Genomic DNA, 27,334 nt, shown 5'->3' with positions numbered 1-27,334 from the left:
TAACTGCGGACTTCGATGAATCTTAACAGAAAGCTGTAAGGAAAGAAAGAATATTAGAATGCCAAATTACCAAACATTTGCTCTAACAATTTTTTCTTCGTTACACAAGAAATAATCGTCTCCCTGCTATCTGATGACTACACTTTTTAAATTAAGAACTAATGAGAACGTTAGAAATGTAGCTAGTATTATCTTCTTACAAGAATGAATATAAATAATTTTGTTATATGTACTGAAATTTTTAAAATAAGAACTAATGCAAACTTTACAAATGGAATATTATCTTCTTATGTGATTGAATAGGTATCAATAATATTGTTCTATATATAATATAATTTGTAAACTTAGAACTAATGTGGACGTTATAAATGGAGTATTAGCTACTGAAGTGAGTGAAAATCAGTGTATTTTATATACACTGTGCAATAAGACGGGAATTTTAAATTAGGCTCCAAACGGTTTTCTCAAATGACTGCCGAATTATTATCTGTTAATTAATAATTAATAATAATTTATTTATTTAATCTGACAGGATTAAGGCCATAAGGCCTTCTCTTCCATCCTACCAGATAGGTGTCTTAAGATAATTGAGGATTTCGATGAGATTTAATAGAAAGCTGTAAGGAAACAAAGAATATTAGAATGCTAAATTACCAAACATTTGCTCTAACAATTTTTTCTTCGTTACACAAGAAATAATCGTCTCCCTGCTCTCTCATGACTACAGTTTTTAAATTAAGAAGTAATGAGAACTGTAGAAATGTAGCCAGTATTATCTTCTTACAAGAATGAATATCAATAATTTTGTTATATGTACTGAAATTTTTGACGTAAGAACTAATGCAAACTTTACAAATGGAGTATTATCTTCTTATGGGAATGAATAGGTATCAATAATGTTGTTATATATATATATATATATATATATATATATATATATATATATAATTTTAAAACTTAGGACTAATGTGGACGTTATAAATGGAGTATTAGCTACTTACGTGAGTGAAGATCAGTATATTTTATATACACTGTGCAATAAGACGGGAATTTTAAATTAGGCTCCAAACGGTTTTCTCAAATGGCTGCCGAAGTATTATCTGTTCTCTGGTGTCTTAAGATAATTGAGGATTTCGATGAGATTTAATAGAAAGCTGTAAGGAAACAAAGAATATTAGAATGCTAAATTACCAAACATTTGCTCTAACAAATTTTTCTTCGTTACACAAGAAATAATCGTCTCCCTGCTATGTCATGACTACAGTTTTTAAATTAAGAAGTAATGAGAACTGTAGAAATGTAGCCAGTATTATCTTCTTACAACAGTGAATATCAATAATTTTGTTATATGTACTGAAATTTTTAAAGTAAGAACTAATGCAAAGTTTATAAATGGAGTAACTTATTATCTTCTTATGTGAATGAATAGGTATCAATAATATTGTTCTATATATATATATATATATATATATATATATATATATATATATAATATAATATAATATAATATAATATAATTTTTAAACTTAGAACTAATGTGAGTGTTATAAATGGAGTATTAGCTACTTACGTGAGTGAAAATCAGTATATTTTATATACACTGTGCAATAAAACAGGAATTTTAAATTAGGCTCCAAACGTTTTTCTGAAATGACTGCCGAATGATTATCTGTCCTCTGGTGCCTTAAGATAAATGGGGATTTCGATGAATTTTAATATAAATCTGTAAACAAACAAAGAATATTAGAATTCTAAATTACGAAACATTTGCTCTAACAATTTTTTCTTCGATACACAAGAAATAACCGTCGCCCAGCTATCTGATGACTACAACTTGAGCTATTCGAAGGCGAATTTCGCATTTCAGATCCCACTGAGGGCTCTGAATCTTAAGTATCGATAAAACTACTCACCTTGTTAAAAGGAAACTTTGGAAATTCCACTGTTACGGACAGTTTACATCTCCAACCTTTCGGAGCTACATGGAATTCATCATCAGGGTAAAATATCTAGATCTCATGGGTCTGTTGGGCCCGTTATGTGAAACTACTGCAAACAACTAGGCCTATATTAAAACCAAAAATGCTTGGGTCTAGTTAATAATGATTTACTCACAGCTGCTGCCCCAAGTACATTTCCGTTATTAGACTAGAATTTGCAAATAATTCTCTAGCTTTCTTCTCATTTGCCAACATACAGATTTGTGCAAAACATATTCACAGGTGAAATCTTAGGAGCTGCAGCGACTCAGTACTTTTATCCCACATTCTCTATCTCTTCTGCCTCACTCTCTACCTCTCGCTTCTAATCTCACATGCTAGCTTGTACTGTGTTCTTATACAGCAGTTATGCTCATTCTCTGACTCCCGATTACGTTCTGTAATCACAACCTTCGAATGTAGAGCGTGCTGTTCCTCGTTCGAAGCTCGACGGATGACTGCGGAAGGCAATTCAAGTACTTAGTAACGTACGAACAGTGCAGGACAATGACACAGTCAAAACCTTCTGTAAGCAAACGATCATTCCGTACAGTGTGGGAGGAAGAATATTTTTGTTGTGAAAACGTAAAGTGTTTACAATGTTGTAAGGTACTGTCAGGAATACTACTGAGCAACATAAAACATTATACGCTCTGCCATCCAGAACATGCCGAAGTGACAGAGAAGCTGTTTTCTGTAATATGTATTTATATATCAACATTATTATTATTATTATTATTATTATTATTATTACTACTACTACTACTACTACTACTACTACTACTACAATTATTGTTATTGTGGTGATTTTATTCCAACAGAAATACATGTTATGATAAAATAATTTTTCAGGGGTGCAACGTGCACTACAGTTTCAAGAATTGAAAGCACTTCATGATAGGCCAAACATTGAAAAGAGTCGAACAATTCAGAGTCTATGTTTAGGGGCAAGTTGTGTAGTATGTTTGGAATTAGCTAAGGCACTAAAAACCCTTCGCGGATGGTGAACTTGTAAAGAAATCTATGTGCCTGAACAAAATATAGTTACAGTAATTACATCTCTGTACTGTGAATTCACTGAACATAGATTTAATGATTTTAGACGTATAGAAAGTGATATTAATCTTTTTGTTAATCCTTTCATAGTAAATTTAGTACAGTCTGTGAGAGTGCAGTTCCAGGACGAGTTAATTGATGTACAAAGTCACGTAGAATACAGAACTAAATGCGGAGAATATGACTTGACAAGCATAGAAGTATTCAGGAATGAACAAAACGCAATATCCCAAGATGAGCTTATTCGCTGTCACTCAAAATACAGTATTTGTGCAAACAATTATTTTCGAGAATGAAGGTTGCTAAATCCAAAAATTCAAACATAGGTCCCGATTAACAGATAAGAATCTTTTGTGCATTGCAGTAAATTCGTTGGAAATAGATTTCCGATTACTTGCAGAAAAGAATAGGCCTACACATGTTCAATGTGGAATATGAAAATAACATAATCTATGATACAATAGTATCATAGCTAGCCTATATAAAATATAATAAATAATGTAATAACTGAATATTTCCTTTATCAAATTCAGTTTATTATCCGTATTTGTAAGACAGTGAGAGCGATGCCACGGGCGGTGCTGCAATGTAGTTGCTGAGCCCAGTTCGTACGCTGTGTGTGTTATGCAGTGCAGCATCATCCGTGTAATTGGAGCTTTTACAATTTTGAGCATACCTGTTATACAGGGACATCATTTTATTTTACTTCAATTTTTATTGCACCTGAGCTTTTGAATGTACTTCACTCCCACCCCTTCTACGAATGAAGTTCAACCGTCCTCCACACAGAATCAAGGCCGCATATAGTAAACAGCACTGAGTTAGTGAGTATAGTACGTTCCAGAAATATGTTCGCGTTTTCCAGTGACGAAAGAGCTTTCAATATTGAGTCATATTTTCGCACAGGTACTGTCCGTTTGCCTACGCCGCATCGCGATTTCCCCCAGCTGCTTCTGCTCGCCCCTCTGTAAAAGCTGAGCTGTCTTAGCTCTTTTGTGAAAACATTAATTTCTGTTAGAAATTGGACGTTTAAGTAATAATATACATTTGTTTAAAATAACTTAAATAAAAGGGTCTCGTTAATTAACTATCACGTGATCTCCCCCCTTTCTACGATCCAGCGGCATAACCACTTGGACGGACAGTAGATAGCATGTCTGAGTAATTTCATCTGTGGGGGTCGGGCAGAAGTGAAGATTGAATTTACAGTACGTAAGGTACTCTTTTATAGAGTAGGTACAGAATTATTTCAACATGAGTTACTAGTACGAAGGACGAAACTGGCAATTGGAATTAGATGCAATAGTCTATAGTGCGATAATATGCACAAAAGAACTGAAGCCTGTATCGAAATGAACGGACACCATTTTCAAAAATGTGTTTAAATATTAATATTATGATTATTTTTCAATTTAACTTCTTTCTGTATATTGTATGCTAATGTGCTGTAGACAGTATAATATACACTGCATAATGAATACGTTGGCATGGATAACTCAGTTCGTGAGTAAAAACACTTATTCTTAATACAGCACTGGATTTTGACTAAACAAAAACCTAACGAAAATTATCGAACTCAAAATCGCGATATTTCCTAGTTTACGTAAATGGATGAACTAATTTTCTTCCCTCCTATACCTAGTAGACTGATTTGTTTGTGTTTTACGCCAGTATCATCGAACTACAGTCGTGGAAGGGGGTAGCAAACTGTGTTTCCGGTTCTCTAAAGGTATATCCAGATTAATATTAAAAATGTTAGTATAAATAAAATGATGTCTCTGTACAAAAGATAACTCCCCGCCGTTGAGTTTAATCATTAAGTTAATCTTGTCAATCAGTAACGAGAGGGTGAGTGTACTACCAGGAGGCGGGGATGAAAGCAGAAGGCCACACAAGTTACTGCTATTTCCTTCGTTCAGCGCAGAGGTAAACACCACATAGTTGCCATTTCTGTAACGACTTGGAGTGCACGTATTTTGCATTATCTGTTTAGTTTTCTGAGTATACATTAAAATTAGTGAAATATGTGTTGAAGAGAGTGAACAACATAGTGATGACGACAGTAATTGTAATGTTCGTACTTCTCCTGTTGGAAGAGGTCATTCATTAGAGAGACAAGCTGCACATATTATAAAAAATGTATACCTATTTTTCAGTGAAGGAGAGGGCAAATGTGATTCACCAATTGCGAAAACTGTTCGTGCTACGGTTGTTTTAAGATCATTAGTGAAAAAAAAAAATAATTTCTATCAATATAACCGAGTACAACACCCTCTAAAAAGAAAACTCAGACTGCATTAAAAACAGTTATGAAATTCAAGAAACTTGATGATTTCGGAAGCGACGTGTGTGTCTGAAATTATGGTATATATTTACGTGATAGGAAATAATTTAGGAGAAAAGCGTAATAGCACTTCCAAAAAAACTAATTACTCGCGTCTCTCCTGTTAGATTGGATACATTTAATCAGGAAGTTTTAAAACTGACAGTACTGGCTTTATATAAAAAGTCTACCCATTTTAGACGATATTTTGCCGGAAGCTCGCAAAATACGAAACATTACAACTTAAAATGCCACGTCCCTTATTGCGGAAAGTACTATAAACTATTGGATTCCAGTAGGGCAGAAACGAGCACAGTAAGAAATACTTAATGGAAATTGGCGAGAAATATTTTTTTGTGCTTTATTTACAGTCGTTTATCTACATCAGGTATGCTCAAAATTGTAAAAGCGCCGATTACACGGATGATGCTGCACTGCATAACATACACAATGTACGAACTGGGCTCCCCAACTACATTGCAGCACCGCCGCCCGTAACATAGTTCTTACACTCTTTCAAATACGGATAATAAACTGAATTTGAAAAAAGAAAGAGTATACACTGCAATATTCAGTTATTACACTATTTATTATATTTAATATAGTTATGATATAATAATATCATAGAAAATATCATTTTCATATTCCACCATATAATCTACATTGCGATCTATTCAACATCTGCATTCTTTTCTGCAAGTAATCGGGAATCTATTTCCAACAAATTTACTGCAATGCGCTAAAGATGCTCATCTGTTAATCGGTACTTATGTTTGGATTTAGCAACCTTCATTCTCGAAAATAATTGTTCGCACACATATGTCGAGGCGAAGGTAGTGGCAACGAATAAGCTCATCTTGGGATATTTCGTTTTGTTCATTTTTTAAATAATTCTATGCTTGTCAAGTCATATTCTCTGCATTTAGTTCTGAATTCTACGTTATTTAGTAAATCAATTAACTCGTCCTGGAACTGCACTCTCACGGATTGTACTAAATTTACTATGAAAGGATTCACAAAAAGACCAATATCACTTTCCATAGTCTAAAAATCACTAAATCTATGTTCTGTGAATTCACTTTTGAGCTGTTGCAGTACAGAGACATAATTAACTGTATTTTGTTCAGGCACCATACATCTCTTTGCAAGTTCACCATCCGTGAAGGGTTTTAGTGCCTTAGCTAATTCCCAACATACTAACTTGCTCCAAAACATAGACTCTGAATTGTTCGACTCTCTTCAATGTTTGGCCTTTCATGAAGCGCTTTCAATTCTTGAAGCTGTAGTGCACGTTGCACACCTGAAAAATTATTTTATCAAAATATCTATTTTTGCTGGAATAAAATCACAATAACAATAATAATAATAGTAATAATAATAATAATAATAATAATAATAATAATAATAATAATAATAATAATAATAACGTTGGTATATGAAAATAGGCTATATTACAAAAAAAAGCTTCCCTGTCACTTCGGCATGTTCTGGGTGGCAGAGCCTATAGTAATGTAGCTTTATATTGCTCAGTAGTATTCCTGACAGTACCTTACAACATAGTAAACACTTTACGTTTTCACCGAACGTACAACAAAAATAGTCTTCCTCCCACACTGTAAGGAATGATTGTTTGCTTACAGAAGGTTTTGACTGTGTCATTGTCTCACACTGTTCGTGCGTTTACTAAGTACTTGACTGCCTTCTGCAGCCATCCGTCGAGCTTGGAACGAGGAACAGCACGCTCTACATTGGAAGGTTGTGATTACAGAACGTAATCGGAAGTCAGATAATGAGCATACCTGATCTACATTGATCATATCGCGACATTTACTATAGATGTGATATCATTTTGTCTGAAATCCGGCGTTCTCTGTAACACAGACACATCTGACTCTCTGACCCTGAGGTGCTGCCTCACCCTCGCAACATCCACAGCGTCGGGCTGGACACTTAAACCGCGACTGGGTCACCGATGAGTTCTCTCACCAATGTGACATCTACAGCGAAGCACCATCTATCTCTAGACCGGACATTTAAACTCTCACTTGACAAACGCAACTAGTGTACACTGTTGCAACTATTACGATGGCGGATTACTGATATATAATATTGTCGGGGTCACGGGGGTTATGGCAGTGGCGGTTCCTCGAGGGAGGGAAGGGAGGAAAGTCCTCCTTACATTTTTCTTCTTTTGAAAGTAAATACCAAATAAAATATGTGCCTTGAAATTCGAGGAAGATTCGATAATTTTTAAGTTCACAGCCATAAGAAAACCTCGGTTGATCGAGTTTTAAACGACGCGCGCTCATGCGCTGCTAGAAAACTGTGAGAAAGATGCGAGATTATTTGTGTGGAGGGAAGTCAATCCTTTCCTCCTTTACTGCAGTTAACACACATAGATAACAGCGCACTAGCGGCCAGAGAAAGAAGCAGAGTTTTAAAGCAAGTGAATGAACGGAGAGGGAAGAGATCCTCCTCTGATTCAGCGCATGGGCGAGAAATAGTGTAGCAGACAGAAACCGACTGGTCGTGCATCAAGCTAGCTTGTTATCAGACTGTAACACATCTAGGAGGTGGCACAATAAAAACAGTTTTAACGCAAAGCTATGAAAGACATCATATAAACTTTTTTTAAAATTCTAAATCAAAATGCATTCTTCATTACACTTTGTATAGGCTACTATTCATGGTTTGAAATTTTCGAAGATATCTGAAAGCTGAAGTTTGGGTTTATATAAAACAAAGAGGAAGTAGTTCTACATTAGTATCGCAGATCTTTTTGGCCTCTGAAAATCACTTCCATGACTGTATATGCGGTCTTGGATCTGTGTGGAGGACGATTGAACTTCATTAGTAGAAGGGGTGGGAGTGAAGTACATTAAAAAAATCAGATACAATAAAAATTGAAGTAAAAATAAAATGATGTCCTTGTATAATTACGTAAGTATGCGTCTGCCTTTTGGTTGTATCCTTCCTTGACAGCAAGGTAGTCGGTCATTTGTTTATTTGTTTGTTTTTTTTTTGTTTAAATCACACTTTTGTTCGTAAGTCAGTCTTGATAATGGAATAGTCCTAAAAAATTCAAGTAAATTGGTGTCGGGAACTATTATTTCACTCATTATTTATTATATCAGCCACAATGTACACTTACACTTTAAATGAACACAACTCACGGTAAGGGATAACTCGAAAAGTAAATTATTTTCAATGTCAAAGCTAGCTTCTTGCGAGCCTTGCGACCAGGGTAGTTTAGTTAGAAAGGTATGGAAAATCTGCGGGGTGGGTTACACAGAAGAATGCGTGAAAGAAACGGGTCTGTTTGTAGCGCAGTGGAGGAGATTCGAATCAGTATGTACAGGCTTCTCGGTTACTGCTGCATCACAAGTCATCCTCAGCTGCCGCATCACAATATTTAACGCGTAAATATAATACTATTAAAATTAATGAATGATTTTGTTCATAAACTGAAGGTTTATTATGAAATTATTATTAACTGGGGAAGCTGAGCTTTTCAGCTTACATTGACGCTACGCCACTGTAACCAAAAACAGATAGACCATGACACCCTCCCAGCCAGCTAGACTTTACGGGAGGGAATCGGAGTATTTAATTCCAGAAGCTCCTTTTTGGTAAGGAGGGAATCTGTATATTTTACAGTTATTGCTTCGGAAAGCAAAATATTTTGTATTCGACAGACAATTGAGAAAAAAATGGGAGTATAAGGGTACAGTGCATCAGTTATTCATAGATTTCAAAAAGGCATATGACTCAGTTAAGAGAGAAGTTTTATATGATATTCTTATTGAATTTGGTATTCCCAAGAAACTAGTTCGATTAATTAAAATGTGTCTGAGTGAAACGCACAGCAGAGTTCGTATAGGTCAGTTTCTGTCAGATGCCTTTCCAATCCATTGTGGGCTAAAGCAAGGAGATGCATTATCACCTTTACTTTTTAACTTTGCTCTAGAGTATGTCATTAGGCAAGTACAGGATAACACAGAGGGATTGGAATTGAACGGGTTACATCAGCTGCTTGTCTAAACGGATGATGTGAATATGTTAGGAGAAAATACACAAACGATTAGGGAAAACACGGGAATTTTACTGGAAGCAAGTAAAGAGATAGGTTTGGAAGTAAATCCCGAAAAGACAAAGTATATGATTATGTCTCGTGACCAGAATATTGTACGAAATGGAAATATAAAAATTGGAAATTTATCTTTTGAAGAGGTGGAGAAGTTCAAATATCTTGGAGCAACAGTAACAAATATAAATGATACTCGGGAGGAAATTAAATACAGAATAAATATGGGAAATGCGTGTTATTATTCGGTTGAGAAGCTTTTATCTCCCAGTCTGCTGTCAAAAAATCTGAAAGTTAGAATTTATAAAACAGTTATATTACCGGTTGTTCTTTATGGTTGTGAAACTTGGACTCTCATTTTGAGAGAGGAACATAGGTTAAGGGTGTTTGAGAATAAGGTGCTTAGGAAAATATTTGGGGCTAAGAGGGATGAAGTTACAGGAGAATGGAGAAAGTTACACAACACAGAACTTCACGCATTATATTCTTCACCTGACATACTTAGGAACATTAAATCCAGACGTTTGAGATGGGCAGGGCATGCAGCACGTATGGGCGAATCCAGAAATGCATATAGAGTGTTAGTTGGGAGGCCGGAGGGAAAAAGACCTTTAGGAGGCAGAGACGTAGATGGGAAGATAATAATAAAATGGATTTGAGGGAGGTAGGATATGATGATAGAGAATGGATAATCTTGCTCAGGATAGGGACCAATGGCGGGCTTATGTGAGGGCGGCAATGAACCTCCGGGTTGCTTAAAAGCCAGTAAGTAAGTGAGCAAAATTAATCGTGGGAGAGAGTCGATAGCAACCGTGCCAGACAAGGTTGAGCACTCAACGATTGCGACATCGAAATTGAGTAGTATCATCTAATGGCACTGTTACTACTCAATTTTTTGCTTTTTATTTTATTCAAGCTGTCATTACACAACCTTACAATTGCATTGGCAGACAATATTTTTGTATTTGCCTGTCTGCTGTAGGCATACAATAATGTGAGCGACATGAGGAAAATTTTCGAAATAAGCTCATCAGGAGTTCTCTTGTAAGTCAGAAAACAAAGCTTGTTGATGTTCTGTATATTTAAAAAATCACATAATTTTATCCGATATTTAGAAGTCACTTAAATATAAAATCTAAGATAGGCAATTCGACTATAAAAAATTACATTGTTACATGTCATAATTTTCAATAACAATTCCTAGTCAGTGTAAAACCAATGTACAGAATATTAAAAAAAATTTAAACTTCTTAACAAGCTAGTCAACCAGAAGAATTCTGTGATAAGTTGATAACACGTAAGAAACAATGGATGCGAGGTGGGTCATATTTTGCTATACCCATTAACTTATTTCTTAGTATTTGTAATTTGCGTGGTGGCTTATCGCACCACTAGAATAATACTGTCGTAACTCTCAAAAATTGAATTTTGAATTGCAGGCAGTTTTCTAAGCTTTATTTATTTTAATCCTCTATCAAACAGCAGAAGTGCCGTATCTCTAGGTTCAAATGCAAAGTCTGCGGGACTTACACTGATACTTGGTAATCCTGATTTTTCATATGACTTTGAAATGTTTATCTTGCATTTATTCAAAACTGACTTTTGATAGTTACGCTAATATTATTCCAAGGATGCGATATAATTATGCCACTAAATTTAATATAAGAAGGAATTGGACAGATTTATGTCAGAATACTTACATCCAAATACAGTTTATTCCAAATGGATTGATGGATTGATGCAGCCCATGCAGTATGTCCGAGATGTTCTTCTCCTTCACGTTCGGTTAGTTGTCTGTCTAATCCATGAATCATAGGCCATCCGTGTACTGTTGTCGTAATCGGTTGCCATCCTCCGTTTGCCGTTCATTTATAATATATCTCATCCGGTGTGTACTGTCGAATCTGTGAATCACTTTTAGGATTATACAAAGACAAATTCGAGTACTGTTGTCATAATCGGTTTCTCATCCAGTGTGTATTGTCGAATCCGTAAATCACTTTTAGGAATATACAAAGACAAATTCGAGTACTGTTGTCATAATCGGTTTCTCACCCAGTGTGTATTGTCGAATCCGTGAGTCACTTTTAGGAATATACAAAGGCAAATTCGAGTACTGTTGTCATAATCGGTTTCTCATCCAGTGTGTATTGTCGAATCCGTAAATCACTTTTAGGAATATACAAAGACAAATTCGAGTACTGTTGTCATAATCGGTTTCTCATCCAGTGTGTATTGTCGAATCCATGAGTCACTTTTAGGAATATACAAAGACAAATTCGAGTACTGTTGTCATAATCGGTTTCTCACCCAGTGTGTATTGTCGAATCCGTGAGTCACTTTAGGAATATACAAAGACAAATTCGAGTACTGTTGTCATAATCGGTTTCTCATCCAGTGTGTATTGTCGAATCCGTGAGTCACTTTTAGGAATATACAAAGACAAATTCGAGTACTGTTGTCATAATCGGTTTCTCATCCAGTGTGTATTGTCGAATCCGTGAATCACTTTTAGGAATATACAAAGACAAATTCCAGTACTGTTGTCATAATCGGTTTCTCATCCAGTGTGTATTGTCGAATCCGTGAGTCAGTTTCAGGAATATGCTAAGTAAAATTCGTGTATTGTTATCATAATCGGTTTTCCAATCCGTGAGTCATTTTCAGGAATATTCGAAGTGAAATTCGTGTACTTTTGTCATCGGTTATCTATACATCTCATCCGATGTGTATTATAATCCAATCAGGAATATGAGAAGTCAAATTCAGTAGTAATCAATGTCGGTTTTTTTCTCATTGAAATCTTATAATTCATATGTTAAATTCGTGAAAGCATGGGCTGCTTTGATGAAATTAATTTATATTATCTGAAAAAGAGGAAAAGAAACATCAATGAAAATATTTTATTTTTTTTTATCCTGTTATTGTAATGAATGGGATATAGGAATGAAGAACTGAAAAACAGGTTTCCATGAAATGTCGGTTAGCTTCTTCGACGTAGACACACGTACAGATTATTCACATCTGAAAAATACTGTAGGTATTAGATAATATCATAAAATATGCATTTTAGCCCCTTCGTCTCTTTCCGTTCGTTACCGTGTGAGTGATTCCATTCTGGTGTACTATTGCACTTCAACTCGTCTACTTCAATCTCGAAGTTACAGTACATAGGCTATTCCTTCACTGACACATATAGGATTTAAGGCAGGGATGCAGAAGAGCGCCGGAGACAAGCCGGAGACGCCATTCATCCCTTTAACCCCATGCGTCATGATAGAGTAGAGGGGATTTGTAGTCACTGCCTAGTAGTGGAATTCAGCGCAATGTCGTTCGCAAAATAACAGTTCAAAGAGCATGGGAAAATGAATAACGTACTTCTATATTCAAAACAATTACAAAGCGCGTATAAGTTCTGTGTTTGGTTCTACATACGTACGGAGCAAACATTCCCGAAAATGAACTTCTTTAAGAACGACGATTGCTCTGAATTGACAGATGCACATCTGCTTTCCCTCCTCAGACTATAGATCTGTACATCTTCTGTATAGCCCAATACAAGCGAAACTGATGAATGTAAAAAGAATGCAGAGATCTGGCGCATGTTGTTGAAACTAAGTTAATTACAGGAATGATTTTTCTTTATAGGCCTATTATATGAGAAATTAGATTTGTTTTAATTTTTTATTATGAGATCAAAGTAGTCAATATTAATTAAAATAGAATATTATATACTTTTATAGGAGGATTTAATTTTTACATACAATCTTATATACAGGCCTAAATATCAATACAGGGATAAGGTATATTTAATATAATTTTTAGTAGGCCTAATATGTTTTGAAAGGACATACGTAAGTAATTTTATTCATGACTGACGTTTTCCTAATCTGTTAAGACAACGAGAATATGTGTTGTTTAAAGATTTAGTTACTATTAATCGGCCTCGGAAGCGTAATCGGTATAGCGCTGGTATTCTATGCTCGAGGTTGCAATTTCGATCCCGGCCCAGGTCGATGGCATTTAAGTGTGTTTAAATGCGACATGCTCATGTCAGTAAATTTACTGGCATGTAAAAGAACTTCTGCGGGCAAAATTCCGATACACTGGCGACGCTGATATAACCTCTGCAGTTGCGAACCTCGTTAAATCATAATTTTTTAATTATTATTATCAGTTTATTTAACTAATTGGATTTAAAAGAGAAATTGTGCATTTAAGTATTTCCAAATGTCTTTTCTTTTACTACATATAAACGTATTACAGTACAGAATGGTCCAAATTATTTGATTTAATAACACACAAAATGTAAGAACAGAAATGATTCGCTTCACAAGTGTCATAGTTTTGTATGAATAACAATTTATAGGTACGGGTCGGTATGGCATAGTTGCGCCCCGCGGTCAATTGTGAGGCCTAGGCATGGCATAATTGCGCCCCGAAGAAATCAGGTAGCAGAAGGGACATGGCATAGTTGCGCCCCGAAGAAATCAGGTAGCAGAATGGACATGGCATAATTGCGCCCCGATGGGCATAGTACACACGAAAGTGATTGTCATGATATAAACAAATTACTTACAAATATTACAGTGATGGCTGCATTGAAATCAGGTAGGACTAGCATATGATCAATTTTACTATTTAAAATAACACTTTTTTTTTTTATTTATCACACACAATAAATGAACTGCATTTTTTGTTTGTACATCGATATCTTAACCCTACGGTACAGGGTTTCGAAAATTGAAATTTAGAACCATTGTGAATTATTAACTCTTTACCCTTTTCACTAAACTCAGTAGCGGCCGGTGATCCAAATCCTCGGTGAGGCCAGATGCAACTAGTTTAAGTGCCTCCGATAGAAAATGTTTATTTATGATATTAATTATTATTGTTGTTATATTATTAATATCATTATTACTGTATTATTATTATTATTATTATTATTATTATTATTATTATTATTATTATTATTATTATTATTATTATTATTACTAGTAATGAAAAATAATAATTTCGCTCACCAAATAAGCTGTTATGCTGCGAGTTTCAGTGATAGTTTCAGTGTGATGAAGCAACCCATATTATGTATTGAAATTTCCCTTTCTTTCTTTTCTTTTTATTTTTTTCCCTTGACAGCAACGAACAAGGCCAACACAGAAGTTTATTTTGCACCACATTACCACTTAACCATTTATGTTGCCCATACCAGGATGCAATAGAAACTCGCGTTTTAAGATTATCTGTCAGAAAAATTGTCAGCGATGTCGTAGGTATCTCGGTCGGCTCTCTCTTTATTTAAAACTTCCTTTCTTTCAATATTATTTCTTCTCGAAAAAGGACACTCTAACAATGAATTAACTACACCAGCATTATTTCTCGCATTTGTTTCTGTTTATATTTTCCCGGAATACATAACAATATTGGCCCAGATTCACTACACGAAGTACAATAGTACAACGCCCTCGCTTAAGTCATAAACTAAGATATAAGAGGAGAGAATAGTGTGGGTCTCTGCCTGCCAAAGAGCTGGAATGTTTGTTATTTATGGCCTATTTAGGAAGATAAGTCACCCTATTCCCACCCCGCTCTACCCTTGAGGCCGGCCCATGGTTGAGAGGAGTGAAACCTGACCAGGCCAGACGAATTGTGCCTCAGTTACAACGTTTAAAGCGCAACGTCAAAAGCCAACGAAGACAAACGAAAATCCAGAAGCAGACCCGGCACGAACGATCCTGGCCTCATGAACAAATTTCACTGCAAAACAGGTCTATATACATCACAAGCCAGACCCGGCATGAGCGATCCTGGCCTCAGGAACAAATTTTACCGCAAAACAGGTCTATCTACATCACAAAGTTTTCAAATGCTTCTACAGCGATATATGCTTCATTGAAATAACTAATACATTACAAAATTTGATTTCAGTTAAGCCAAGTGACTGAGGCCCGACCTCACTTGCCTCAGTCAATCAGTCGCCACTGCCTAAACTTAACATTCATTTTAAATTAACTTCACTATACGCCACAGACGGTGTGAAAATCATTAATAAAATGTCAAAGACTGCTAAGCCCCCATATTCCAACGGCTCACTCATTTGAATATGTCAGTTAATAAAGTACTGCCAACTTCATGGTGTTCATTTTAACGGTAGGCTATTGATAATCACTGCATAAACAGTAGAAAAACAGTTAATAAAGCACTGTCAACTATATGGTGTTCATTTTAACGGTAGACTATTGATAATCACAGCATAAACAGTAGAAAAACATTAATAAAGTACTGCCAACTTCATGGTGTTCATTTTAACGGTAAGCTATTGATAATCACTGCATAAACAGTAGAAAAACAGTTAATAAAATACTGCCAACTTCATGGTGTTCATTTTAACTGTATCGATAATGAACATTAAATCGAATAAGAAATCAATGAGGTTGGTTGATTACGAGGCTCGAGTTTCCGTAGTGTCTTTTTCTCTACCTATTTCATCGGGGCGCAATTATGCCATCCCCTTTTCTCTATCTGATGCGAACGGGGTGCAACTATGCCCACAAAACCCTTTTTTATCTGCTGCATTTTATCTGACCGTGGGGCGCAACTATGCCCTGCCCGTACGTGTACCACACAGTGAGCCAAAGAAATGGGAGATTTTTAAATAGTGAAATGAAACTTTAAATATTGTATTACATTAGTTTTATTATATGAAAATATAGAATATAGTACGCCATTTGCATGTAACTACAACTGCTTGAAAATTACATCCCTCAAAAAATGTCTTCCACCAAAGTGTATACATTCTTGTAAATTGTTCTTTGAAGTTTCTCGTTATACTTGCAACTTTCGACTGTGATGTTTGAAATTTCTTCAGTTGTTCGATGTTTCGCGGTTTGTTTGCCTATTACGTTTGTTTTAAATACCACCCATAAACGCAAATAACACGCACTTACGTCGGGAGGGATCGTGCAGGCCAGGGAATGTCTCTATTTCTCGATATGACATAATTTCCAAAGAAATTCCTCATTTCCGTCACAGAGTGGCTGCTTGTATCGTCTTGTTGAAACCAAGTTGATTTGTTGATACGAAAATTTCTTCTTCTCAATTGACCACTTAAAATGTTTAAATAATTATCACCAGGCTTCGAGACTTCGGACCCGATAGAGTAGTTCAGTGGGAAATCCGCATAACGGCGTACTGAGTATAGTGATAAAGCGTACAGTGGGTGGGGGTACTGTAGAATGAATGCAAACAAATACGCAAAGGAAAACGCTCCGGATTTGAAGGTTCTGACGAATAATTATTTGGTTTTCATACAAACCTATTTTCAAATTGTGTCTGAAACTATTACACGGTTAGAAAAGTCAGAGCAAGAGATGCCGGAAGCCCTCAAATTAGTTGAGGAAATGACACAGAATTAATGAGACACCAAGTACACCAGTTACTGAACGTGTAAAACAGAAGTGGAAATCAATTTTATGTAAAAATAACGGATATGGAGCAAATTAGTGGACATAGAGTCAACCGAGAATAAAGGACTGTCTCTTAGAGACTGCAATGATGCTAGGTTTTTTCGTTTTGCTCCTATCACGTCATGCGATGTAGAGCTCAGCTTTTCACAATACAAACTGTATTTGGCAGATAACCGAAAAAGATTTATGTTTGAGACACTGAAAATATATCTTGTAGAACATTGCAATTCAGTACTGTAACTGCACTTCCTAAAGACGATCAGTAGGATAAATGAAGAAATTCAAACTGCTACAATCACATTCTTTTGACATTGTCATTGAGTAATGTATATTTACTTTCAGAATGTTATTTCCCCATACTACCGTACTCTACTTAAACAGCAACGTTGTTACCTCAACACATCTCTACCTTTCACTACCTGCAGCGAGTCAACAACCTATAGTACATGCACAGTAAACATATTGTATCGGGTCCAAAGTCTCGACGCCTGATTATCACATAACGAGCTGCATTAACAGTTTGCTGTCCAGAGCTGTAGAGTAAACGGTTCGCATGTCTGACTGTGAAACTAGCGAGCCCGAGTACAAATCATGGTTGGGACAAGTTATCTGGTTTCGATTTTTTCCGGGGTTTCCCTCAACTCAGCAAATGCTGGGGAACTTTCGGCGTTGGGTCTTGGACTCATCTCGCTAGCATTATTACCTTCATCTCACTCAGAAGCTAGATAACCGTAGCAGTTGATAAAGCGTCGTAAAATAACCAATTAAAAACAGTTTGCACACAACCATTGGCATCCTGAAAGAAATATGGCCCATTAATTGCTTTGGAAGAGACTTTAGTGCTGAGTCTGTTTCTTCTAAATTGCGAACTCAGATTCTAATCGCACAGGATCATGACGGAGTTGAAAGTGGCGGGGAAACTCTCCACGAGCATTTGGATAATAAGATTTTACAAGAAATCCTCGTTGCTCACGAATTCAATACTCTACGTTCAATAAATTGTAACAGTCTGGCTAAAGAATGACAAATAATAAAATAATCCATGTACTACCAACGACAAAATCTCCCGTTTCTTTGGGGTACCTAGTACAGGGACATCATTTTATTTTTACTTCAATTTTTATTGTACCTGAGTTTTTGAATGTACTTCACTCCCACCCCTTCTACTAATGAAGTTCAACCGTCCTCCACACAGATCTAAGACCGCATATACAGTCATAGTAGCCTTACGGTCATAGTAAACAGTACGTTCCAAAAGTATGTTCGCGTTTTCGAGTGACTATAGAGCTTTCAATATTCCTTCATTTTCCATTTGCCTACGTCGCATCCCGGTTTCCCCCACCTGCTTCTATTCGCCTCTCTGTAAATGCTAGCGGCTGGGCTGTCTTAGCTCTTTTCTGAGAACATCAATTTCTGTTAGGAATTGGACGTCTACGTAATATTATACCCATACAATTGTTTAAAATAACTTAATAAAAGGGCCTTGTCAATTAATCAACTGTCACGTGATTTCCTCCCTTTCTACGACGCTGCGACGTAACCACTTGGACGGACAGTAGATAGCATGTCTGAGTAATTTTATCTTTTCGGATCGGGCAGAAGTGAAGATTGAATTTACAGTACGTAAGGTCTCTTTTATAGAATAGGTACAGAATTATTTCAACATGAGTTACTGATAAGAAGTACGAACCTGGTAATTGGAATTACGTACAATAGTCTATAGTGCTATAATATGCACATTAGAACTGAAGCCTGTATCGAAATGAACGGCCACCATTTTCAAAAATGTGTTTAAATATCCATATTATGATTATTTTTCAATTTAACTTCATTCTCTATAGTGTACGCTAATGTGCTGTTGACAGTATAATATACACTGCATAATGAATACGTCCGCATGGAAAGCTTAGTTCGTGAGTAAAAACACTTATTGTTAATACTGTACTGTTATTTTGATTAAACAAAATCCTAATGAAAATTATCAAACTCAAAATCGCGATATTTCCTAGTTTACGTAAATGGATGAACTACTTTTCTTCCCTCCTATACCTAGTAAAGTGATTTGTTTGTATATTACGCCAGTATCATCGAACTCCAGTCGTGGAAGGGGGTAGCAAACGGTGTTTCCGGTTCTTAATCCTTGATCCAAAAGTACAGCCAGGTTAATATTAGAAATGTTAGTAAAAAGAAAATGATATCCCTGTATAAAAAATAAGTATGGCGCAGTCGTATCTTAAAACATAAGTTGACTTTCCCCCACCATATGCAGAGTTTGCATGTCTCATCGCCAATCGGAGACACTGGAATCCGAGTTGTCATTTGTACTGTAGGCGGATCCGGTTCAGTAACACGTGATTTTTAAGGCGATACCGGCCAGTCCTGCTGATGGGAGACCTAGCGCATGCGCAGATCATAATTATTTGCGTGTGACTCACGTATAGTAGAGTGGGTGAAGAAAGAATAAAAATGCTGAAACTGATCAGGGAGAGAAAAATAAATTCACTGATGCTGAATTGCAAGAAAGCATTATTTACAAGTTCGTTAAACACTATTGGTCCTATAACTGTTCATTTAGCGTCAGTAAGAGTTGCAAGAACGACCTTTAAAGCTATTGGTTCGTTAAAGCACTCTGTAAACTACAGATCGAAAATCGGAGCTGTAAACTGTTAACGAATCGTTAGCCGCCATATTGTATATATATTTCTCGTTTTTGTATCTGACAGTGTTAAGTAATTTCGTGGATATGTTATCATCAGGGTTCGGTCCTGGGGCCTGTTTCACAATGTTTACAATCTTTGTAAATTGTAAACTTTGCTTGTAAATTGTAAACTTCTGTTTCACAATCTTTGTTTGTAATGTTGAACTTTACAAAGGAAATCAAATCTTTAAAAATTAAATTTTGCTCACTTTACAAGTATTCTGTTTCACAATGAAGAGTAATTTTACAAACGTGTAAATTTTACTTGTAAAATTAGCACATTTTCTACAATACCTCTGAAATGTGTAAAGTTTGATATAGCAACAAATTATGACTAAATACAATAAAGAAATACTTATTAAATTAATTTTTGAGTAACTGGATAATATTAAGAATTAAACTAAAGCAGTTTTGATGTTATTAAGGAGTTCTAATGACTCAGACGAAGATATTGAATTTAGGCCTAATCAAACGAAGACGTAGGCCTATACGTAAAATTCTCCGGGCAAGAATTAATAACACGTTCGTATCATTGTATAAATTTAATGAAAGGTTTCGAATGAGTCCCGCGCTATACTTCAGAATACCGCGTAAGTATTTATATACGAAGACTGTATTTAATAAATACTCGCACTTAATAAAGAAGTTCCCTGCACCAAAAATAAATAATTCAATAATGCAATAGCGACACTACTTACGCGGTATTCTGAAGTCGTTTCGAGTCCCGTTTCGCTGGAATCTCTCCTACAAGATATGGGACATCGTATCCAACATCCAAAAGAGAAAAGTGATGCCCTAACCTCAAAGCGAGAACTGTATTGTTTTGCACTGGATGCAGTCAGTTCCGTGGGTTAGCAGATAAGCACGGAATTTCTAATATATCAGTGTGCAAAAGTGCCCACAGGGTAGTTGATGTTGTTAAAAGAGTTAAATTCGGGGAAGGTTTTTGATCACCAAAATGTTATTTACTATAGCACAGAATTTTTATGCTGCTGATGGAATCACTAATGTTTGTGAGGTTAGGAATGCAACATTAATAAATACTGATGGATCAACACAAAGAATTAACCTGATTTTGTGTTTAGACATCATAATTATTTTATCAATTGCATATTTGTACGTGAACGAAATCTGTTATTTACTTATTTGACTGAATTTTGTGCTAACTTTGGTCATTTAAGTAATAGACGTATTGGTATACTCGACCAATCACATCACATGAAACTCCATTGTCGCCAATATATAAAACTCTAAATCCCTACTTTTAATTTTTTTAAACAATACTTTATATTTTCTGTTGGTGAAATATGAATCAGCAAGCTTAGAATAATCTATTTTAGTACAAAATATAAACATATTATGTATCGATAGTAGTAAAAATACAGCGACTTTAGCTCTGCTCCTTAGCAATTTTTGTAAACTGTCGTTGGCGATATTGTGTAACCAATAATGCGTATTTGTAAATTTCTTTAGATGATTTTGTAAAGTTCGTCAGACTTTACAAACTAATAAAAAAGCATTGTGAAACACAATTTACAAGCATTTGTAATCTTTTACTTGTTATTTGTAAATTGTTAATTTGTAATTTGTCATTGCAGTAGATAGAAGGAAACAGGCAAAATTGAAATTCTTACAGGATCCAATTGAAGAGAATAGAGATAATTATTTCAATGAAAGAAGCAAGTCGTACACTTAGGAATAAAAAGAGAGATTACTTGAAGGAAAATCTTAATGAGGTAGAAACAAATAGTAAGAATAAAAACATTCGAGATTTATATAAGGGTATAAAGGAATTTAAAAATGGATATCAGGGAAGGGTAAACGTGATCAAGGATGGGAATGGCGACTTACTTGCAGACTCTCATTCAATCCTTAACAGATGGAAAAACTATTTTGGGCAACTACTAAATACACGTAGGCCAAATAGAAATGATCGGGACGAAATTGAAATACAAACTGCTGAGCCATTTATACCGGAGCCCACACTTTCTGAAGTCGAAATTGCGATAGAAAATCTGAAAAAGTACAAGTCTCCAGGTATTGATCAAATTCCAGCAGAATTAATACAAGAGGATGGAAGCGTATTAGCTAGCGAAATTTATAAACTTGAACTTGCAATTTGGGAAAAGAAAATTGTACCAGAACAATGGAAGGAGTCCATAATCGTACCTATTTTTAAGAAAGGGGACAAGACTAACTGTAGTAACTTTCGAGGAATATCACTTTTGTTGACGTCGTACAAAATTTTGTCCAATATTCTTTTGAGAAGATTAATTCCATATGTAGATGAAATTATTGGGGATCATCAGTGTGGTTTTAGGCGTAATAGATCGACTATTGATGAGATTTTTTGTATTCGACAGATATAGGAGAAAAAATGGGAATATAAGGGTACAGTACATCAGTTATTCATAGATCTCAAAAAGGCGTATGACTCGGTTAAGAGAGAAGTTTTATATGATATTCTTATTGAATTTGGTATTCCCAAGAAACTAGTTCCAATAATTAGAATGTGTCTCAGTGAAACTTACAGCAGAGTTCGTATAGGCCAGTTTCTGTCAGATGCTTTTCCAATTCACTGCGGGCTAAAGCAGGGAGATGCACTATCACCTTTACTTTTTAACTTTGCTCTAGAGTATGTCATTAGGAAAGTCCAGGATAACAGAGAGGGTTTGGAATTGAACGGGTTACATCAGCTTCTTGTCTATGCGGATGACGTGAATATGTTACGAGAAAATCCACAAACGATTAGGGAAAACGCGGAAATTCTACTTGAAGCAAGTAAAGAGATAGGGTTGGAAGTAAATCCCGAAAAGACTAAGTATATGATTATGTCTCGTGATCAGAATATTGTACGAAATGGAACTATAAAAGTTGGAGATTTAGGTATACTTCGAAGAGGTGGAAAAATTCAAATATCTTGGAGCAACAGTAACAAATATAAATGACACTCGGGAGGAAATTAAACGGAGAATAAATATGGGAAATGCCTGTTATTATTCGTTGAGAAGCTTTTGTCATCTAGTCTGCTGTCAAAAAATCTGAAAGTTAGAATTTATAAAACAGTTATATTACCGGTTGTTCTGTATGGCTGTGAAACTTGGACTCTCACTTTGAGAGAGGAACAGAGATTGAGGGTTTTTGAGAATAAGGTTCTTAGGAAAATATTTGGGGCTAGAAGGGATGAAGTTACAGGAGAATGGAGAAAGTTACACAACACAGAATTGCATGCATTGTATTCTTCACCTGACATAATTAGGAACATTAAATCCAGACGTTTGAGATGGGCAGGGCATGTAGCACGTATGGGCGAATCCAGAAATGCATATAGGGTGTTGTTAGTTGAGAGGCCAGAGGGGAAAAGACCTTTGGGGAGGCCGAGACGTAGGTGGGAAGATAATATTAAAATGGATTTGAGGGAGGTGGGATATGATGATAGAGACTGGATTAATCTTGCTCAGGATAGGGACCAATGGCGGGCTTATGTGAGGGCGGCAATGAACCTCCGGGTTCCTTAAAAGCCAGTAAGTAAGTAAGTAAGTAAGTAAGTAAGTAAGTAAGTAAGTAAGTAAGTAAGTAAGTAAGTAAGTAAGTAAGTAAGTAAGTAAGGATTGTGAAACGCGCCCCTGGGCACAGACATGCATGAAGTTCAGAACGCACGGACGATAGTGTTCTGTTGGTCGAGTGGAGTGGGAGATGGAGAGCACAGTTACTTTGTGTTTCAACATGTAAACAATCCGTCACAGTACGGCACAAATTATATTTCACCGTGTACAGATGCAGTATATACAGTACATTCTTAGTGTAGACAATAAATGTCTACCATTAAAGTATTAACGCGAGTTGTAACCTTCAATCAGGTGTCCCTACGCCGAAGCCTACACGTACCGCTGCCAAGCAGCAATAGGCCTACACACAACGACATTACGGAGCCACCTGTGTGTTGCAGTCGGGTGACTGCACACGGGTCATGACGTCATTTATACTCCGCTACTTTAAACCTCATACTGGTTACTCTGTGTCCCTAGGCCGAAGCCTAGCTGTCATCAGAAACAGGTAAGTAAAATGTAATATACATATCACAATGAACTCGAGATTCATGTGTGTATAGGAAAAGTTTTGTGAATAAAGCAATTAGATACTTTAAAGTAGAAGGGTGCAAAGTGCCAAAATGAAACATTGGAGATAAGATAAAAAAAATGTAGCTATAAGAATAATTGCACACATATTTGTGTCATGTTTTTTTACTGATAGAAAACAGCAATAGTACAATGTTTACTCATTAATAATAGTGGTATGTAAAGACATTATTTCTCCATATTTAATTATATAACACAGATTGTGAAAAGGGTTAAGTAATGGGTACAGTTGCAGTAGAATGGTGCAAAGTCCAGTACCTATTTTTTCCTATTCTGGAGCAATTTTTTCTCACAGATCTGCCTGTAGAACTGCCCATGCTCCTCATTTGGAAGATAGGGAGTCATTGCTAGTAGATCCCCCTTCTTTTCTTCAGTAATTTCCCTATTTTATGCTTTAACATGAAACAATGCTGACTGCACATCTTTCATGTTTCTTTTTTTCCTTTTTAAGCACTTTATTGGTATGCACTGCTTCATTATCATGGGACTATTTCACAGAAACACTACCTGCTTTACTAACATCATACTGAATGCAACATGCCTTAGAAATATTCAAGTTCTTGATGGAAATTAGTTGATCAGCAACATCTTGCATATTAAGGAAATATGACTCTAGCAGTGAAAAGGTTTGAAATGGTTTTACAACTTTAGAGTCTTGTACGATTTTAAGCAGGTCACTAGGAATGAAGGCTTTTGTCACTTTCTGTTGTTTTTCAATCAAAGCGAAATCAGAATCGCATTTCAAGAGACTGTGGCCGCTTGTTCTATGTACTATGTGGCAACTAAAAAGAGACACATGAAAACCATTACACGATTTTTGTTTTCAGCTGCACAGTTATCAGATTCTTCTTGTTTGTTATGTCCATATTCATCAGTTTTAGTACACACGAGGCAATCTCATTGGCACCTCTACTCGCGATGCTTTCATCCCACATACACATGTAAGACTGCATTGTATTCCATACACAAACTCCAAAGTTATAACGTGAAAGCTGACGTCTGTAAAACATTTCACTGTGTGTAAGTTTGGGCACAAACATGACCTGTTGAAGATTCATTGCATTCTATGAGGCAGCTCAATAGGGCGCTTACCGTCTGAAACTGCATGGTGCTGGCAACGTAACATCTAAATATCTCGCTTAAGGAACACAAGTGGATGTAGCCTCTTTCATACATCATCCTCCTAGGCACATTGCACTTTTCTGCATAATAGTTTCGTTTTCTATGATTTTGGCACTTTGCACCTTTCTACTTTAAAGTATCCAATTTTATTAGGTACTATTATAGAATCGTCTGACGTATAGGTTATGTTGGATCGGGTACAACATCTACCAAGACCAAGAATACTGAGAGAGGGATCGAATTTTATAGAACAACACGATAATATTGATTTTAAGGTTAGATTTATATTATCGAAAGAAACATTCATGGCTCTCTTGCATGAAATAGGGCATCATATTGGAAAAGAAATCGCACGCAGTAAGACAGTATCAGCAAGTAACAGCTGTTGATTGTCTTGCGCTATTACGCAATAGGAGCGTTTCAGAATGTGATAGTGGATCATATTCATGTTCATAAAGGTTAGTGGGGTTTAAAAAGAGCGCGTCAGTTACTATGGCTATTTGCGCCCTTATCTAAAATCATTCACTAAACACGAACATAATACAATAACCAGAATGCTTAAAAGAACTAAAAAACGTTGTCACGGTTAAAACGAGGCAAACAAATGATGTTCTTAAATATACAGTTTGTAGAATAATAAGATGTGTGATTGTACTGTATTGCAAGAATGAGAGAACAATACATTACTATACCTCGAGGAAATTCTGTACAAACAGTAAAACAGAATTTCTTCTCAATTTGCAATTTTCCCAACGTTATTGGTGCATAGACTGTATGTAGCCACATGAAATTCAAAGTCCTAGTGGACACTTGAATGAGATGTACCGAAACAGAAAGGGTTATTTCTCTATCAATCTGTACCAAGAATCGTTGCATGTTGACTTGAGTCAGTATTTGATGCCTGTCTTCTAAGTGCAAACTTTGAAAACAACATATAAATGTACGTTAAATGCCCAGACATAAACAGCAAATCTGTATAATATACTGAGAGAAACGACATACTAGGGGTTTATTATTTCATGTTACGGTATGTGATTATTACCCGGATTCGAATCGTTGGTTTCTGGCCAGAGAAAATTAAGACACTTTCTTCAAACATCACTATGAAGTTTGTAGAGTTCGAAAATACTAGCCTCTATATCTATACACACATACACAACTTTATGGTGTTTCTACTTACGTTGCAAAGATTGTGTTGGACAACCGGTGCAGTATATTTTTTGAAGGCCAGTGAACTGTTTAATTTTGTAATAAAATCCAGAAAATGTACATTTTGAACTGGACGCCACTCTATTGATTTCATCTGCTCTGATGCCACATAATTTTACATTTTCATCAAAATATTTTAGATTTGGAGTTTTCTCCCCACCAATTTCCATACGGACTACTTGATTTCTTGCTATTCACTGGTATCTGAAACATGATTTGCATATAGTAGATTAGAAATTACTCTTTGGTTTGAAGTGTTATTAAAAATTGTCTTATTTTATGTTGTAAAACTTTGTCTAATACTACTTAAACATTCAGATACGGTGACATGATGATTGAGAAACATTGCTATTTCCATTCACATGCACTCAAAAAGTCATGGTGTTTCGACTTACGTTGCAAAGATTGTGTTGGACAACCGGTGCAGTATATTTTTTGAAGGCCGGTGAACTGTTGAATTTTGTAATAAAATCCAGAAAATGTACACTTTGAACTGGACGCCACTCTATTGATTTCATCTGCTCTGTTGTCACATAATTTTACATTTTTTATCAAAATATTTTAGATTTAGAGTTTTTTCCCCCACCAATTTCCATACGGACTATTTGATTTCTTGCTATTCACTGGAATCTGAAACATGATTTGCATATAGTAGATTAGAAATCACACTTTGGTTTTGAAGTGTTATTAAAATTTAAGTCTTATTTTATGTTGTAAAACTTTGTCTAATACTACGTAAACATTCAGATACGGTGACATGATGATTGCGAAGCATTGCATAGGCTATTTCCATTCACATGCACTCAAAACCTCAAACTGTATCCTCATTAAAATTTTCAACTTTTTACTTACCAGATTTCAATAACAAATTTGGCGGTTAAAAGCAAAAACACAGGAAACTCATTCTTACAGTTTTGGTTTACATAATCTGACAATTTTATGAGGATGGCTACTTGTGTCAAAATTGAGAACGTTTCAATAATAAATAATCACATGAATGTCCGCTGGTGTTTCTACTTACGTTGGAAAGATTGTGTTGGACAACGGTGCAGTATATTTTTTGAAGGCCTGGTGAACTGTTGAATTTATAATAAAATCCAGAAAATGTGGACTTTGAACTGAACGCCACACTATTGATTTCATCTGCTATGATGTCACATAATTTTACGTTTTTGACCAACAAAATATTTGAGATTTAGAGTTTTCCCCCCACCAATTTCCATACGGACTACTTGATTTCTTGCTATTCACTGTAATC

The 27,334-nt window shown here is 35.7% G+C and overlaps 1 long non-coding RNA gene across 1 annotated transcript; it reads right to left on the bottom strand.

Moving 5' to 3' along the window:
* Positions 1-394: 394 nt before the first annotated feature.
* Positions 395-27,334, bottom strand: LOC138702710 (uncharacterized). The gene is made up of 7 exons (XR_011332869.1): positions 27,098-27,334; positions 26,472-26,706; positions 26,048-26,280; positions 11,143-12,309; positions 1,571-1,723; positions 1,002-1,154; positions 395-617 (listed from the first exon to the last, which is right to left on the bottom strand). It is a non-coding gene; the product is annotated as an uncharacterized lncRNA (long non-coding RNA).

Source organism: Periplaneta americana, chromosome 7, assembly GCF_040183065.1.
Source record: "Periplaneta americana isolate PAMFEO1 chromosome 7, P.americana_PAMFEO1_priV1, whole genome shotgun sequence".
NCBI lineage: Eukaryota > Metazoa > Arthropoda > Insecta > Blattodea > Blattidae > Periplaneta > Periplaneta americana.
Note: the sequence above shows the minus strand (reverse complement) of the source record. Positions and strands in the feature narration are given on the sequence as shown.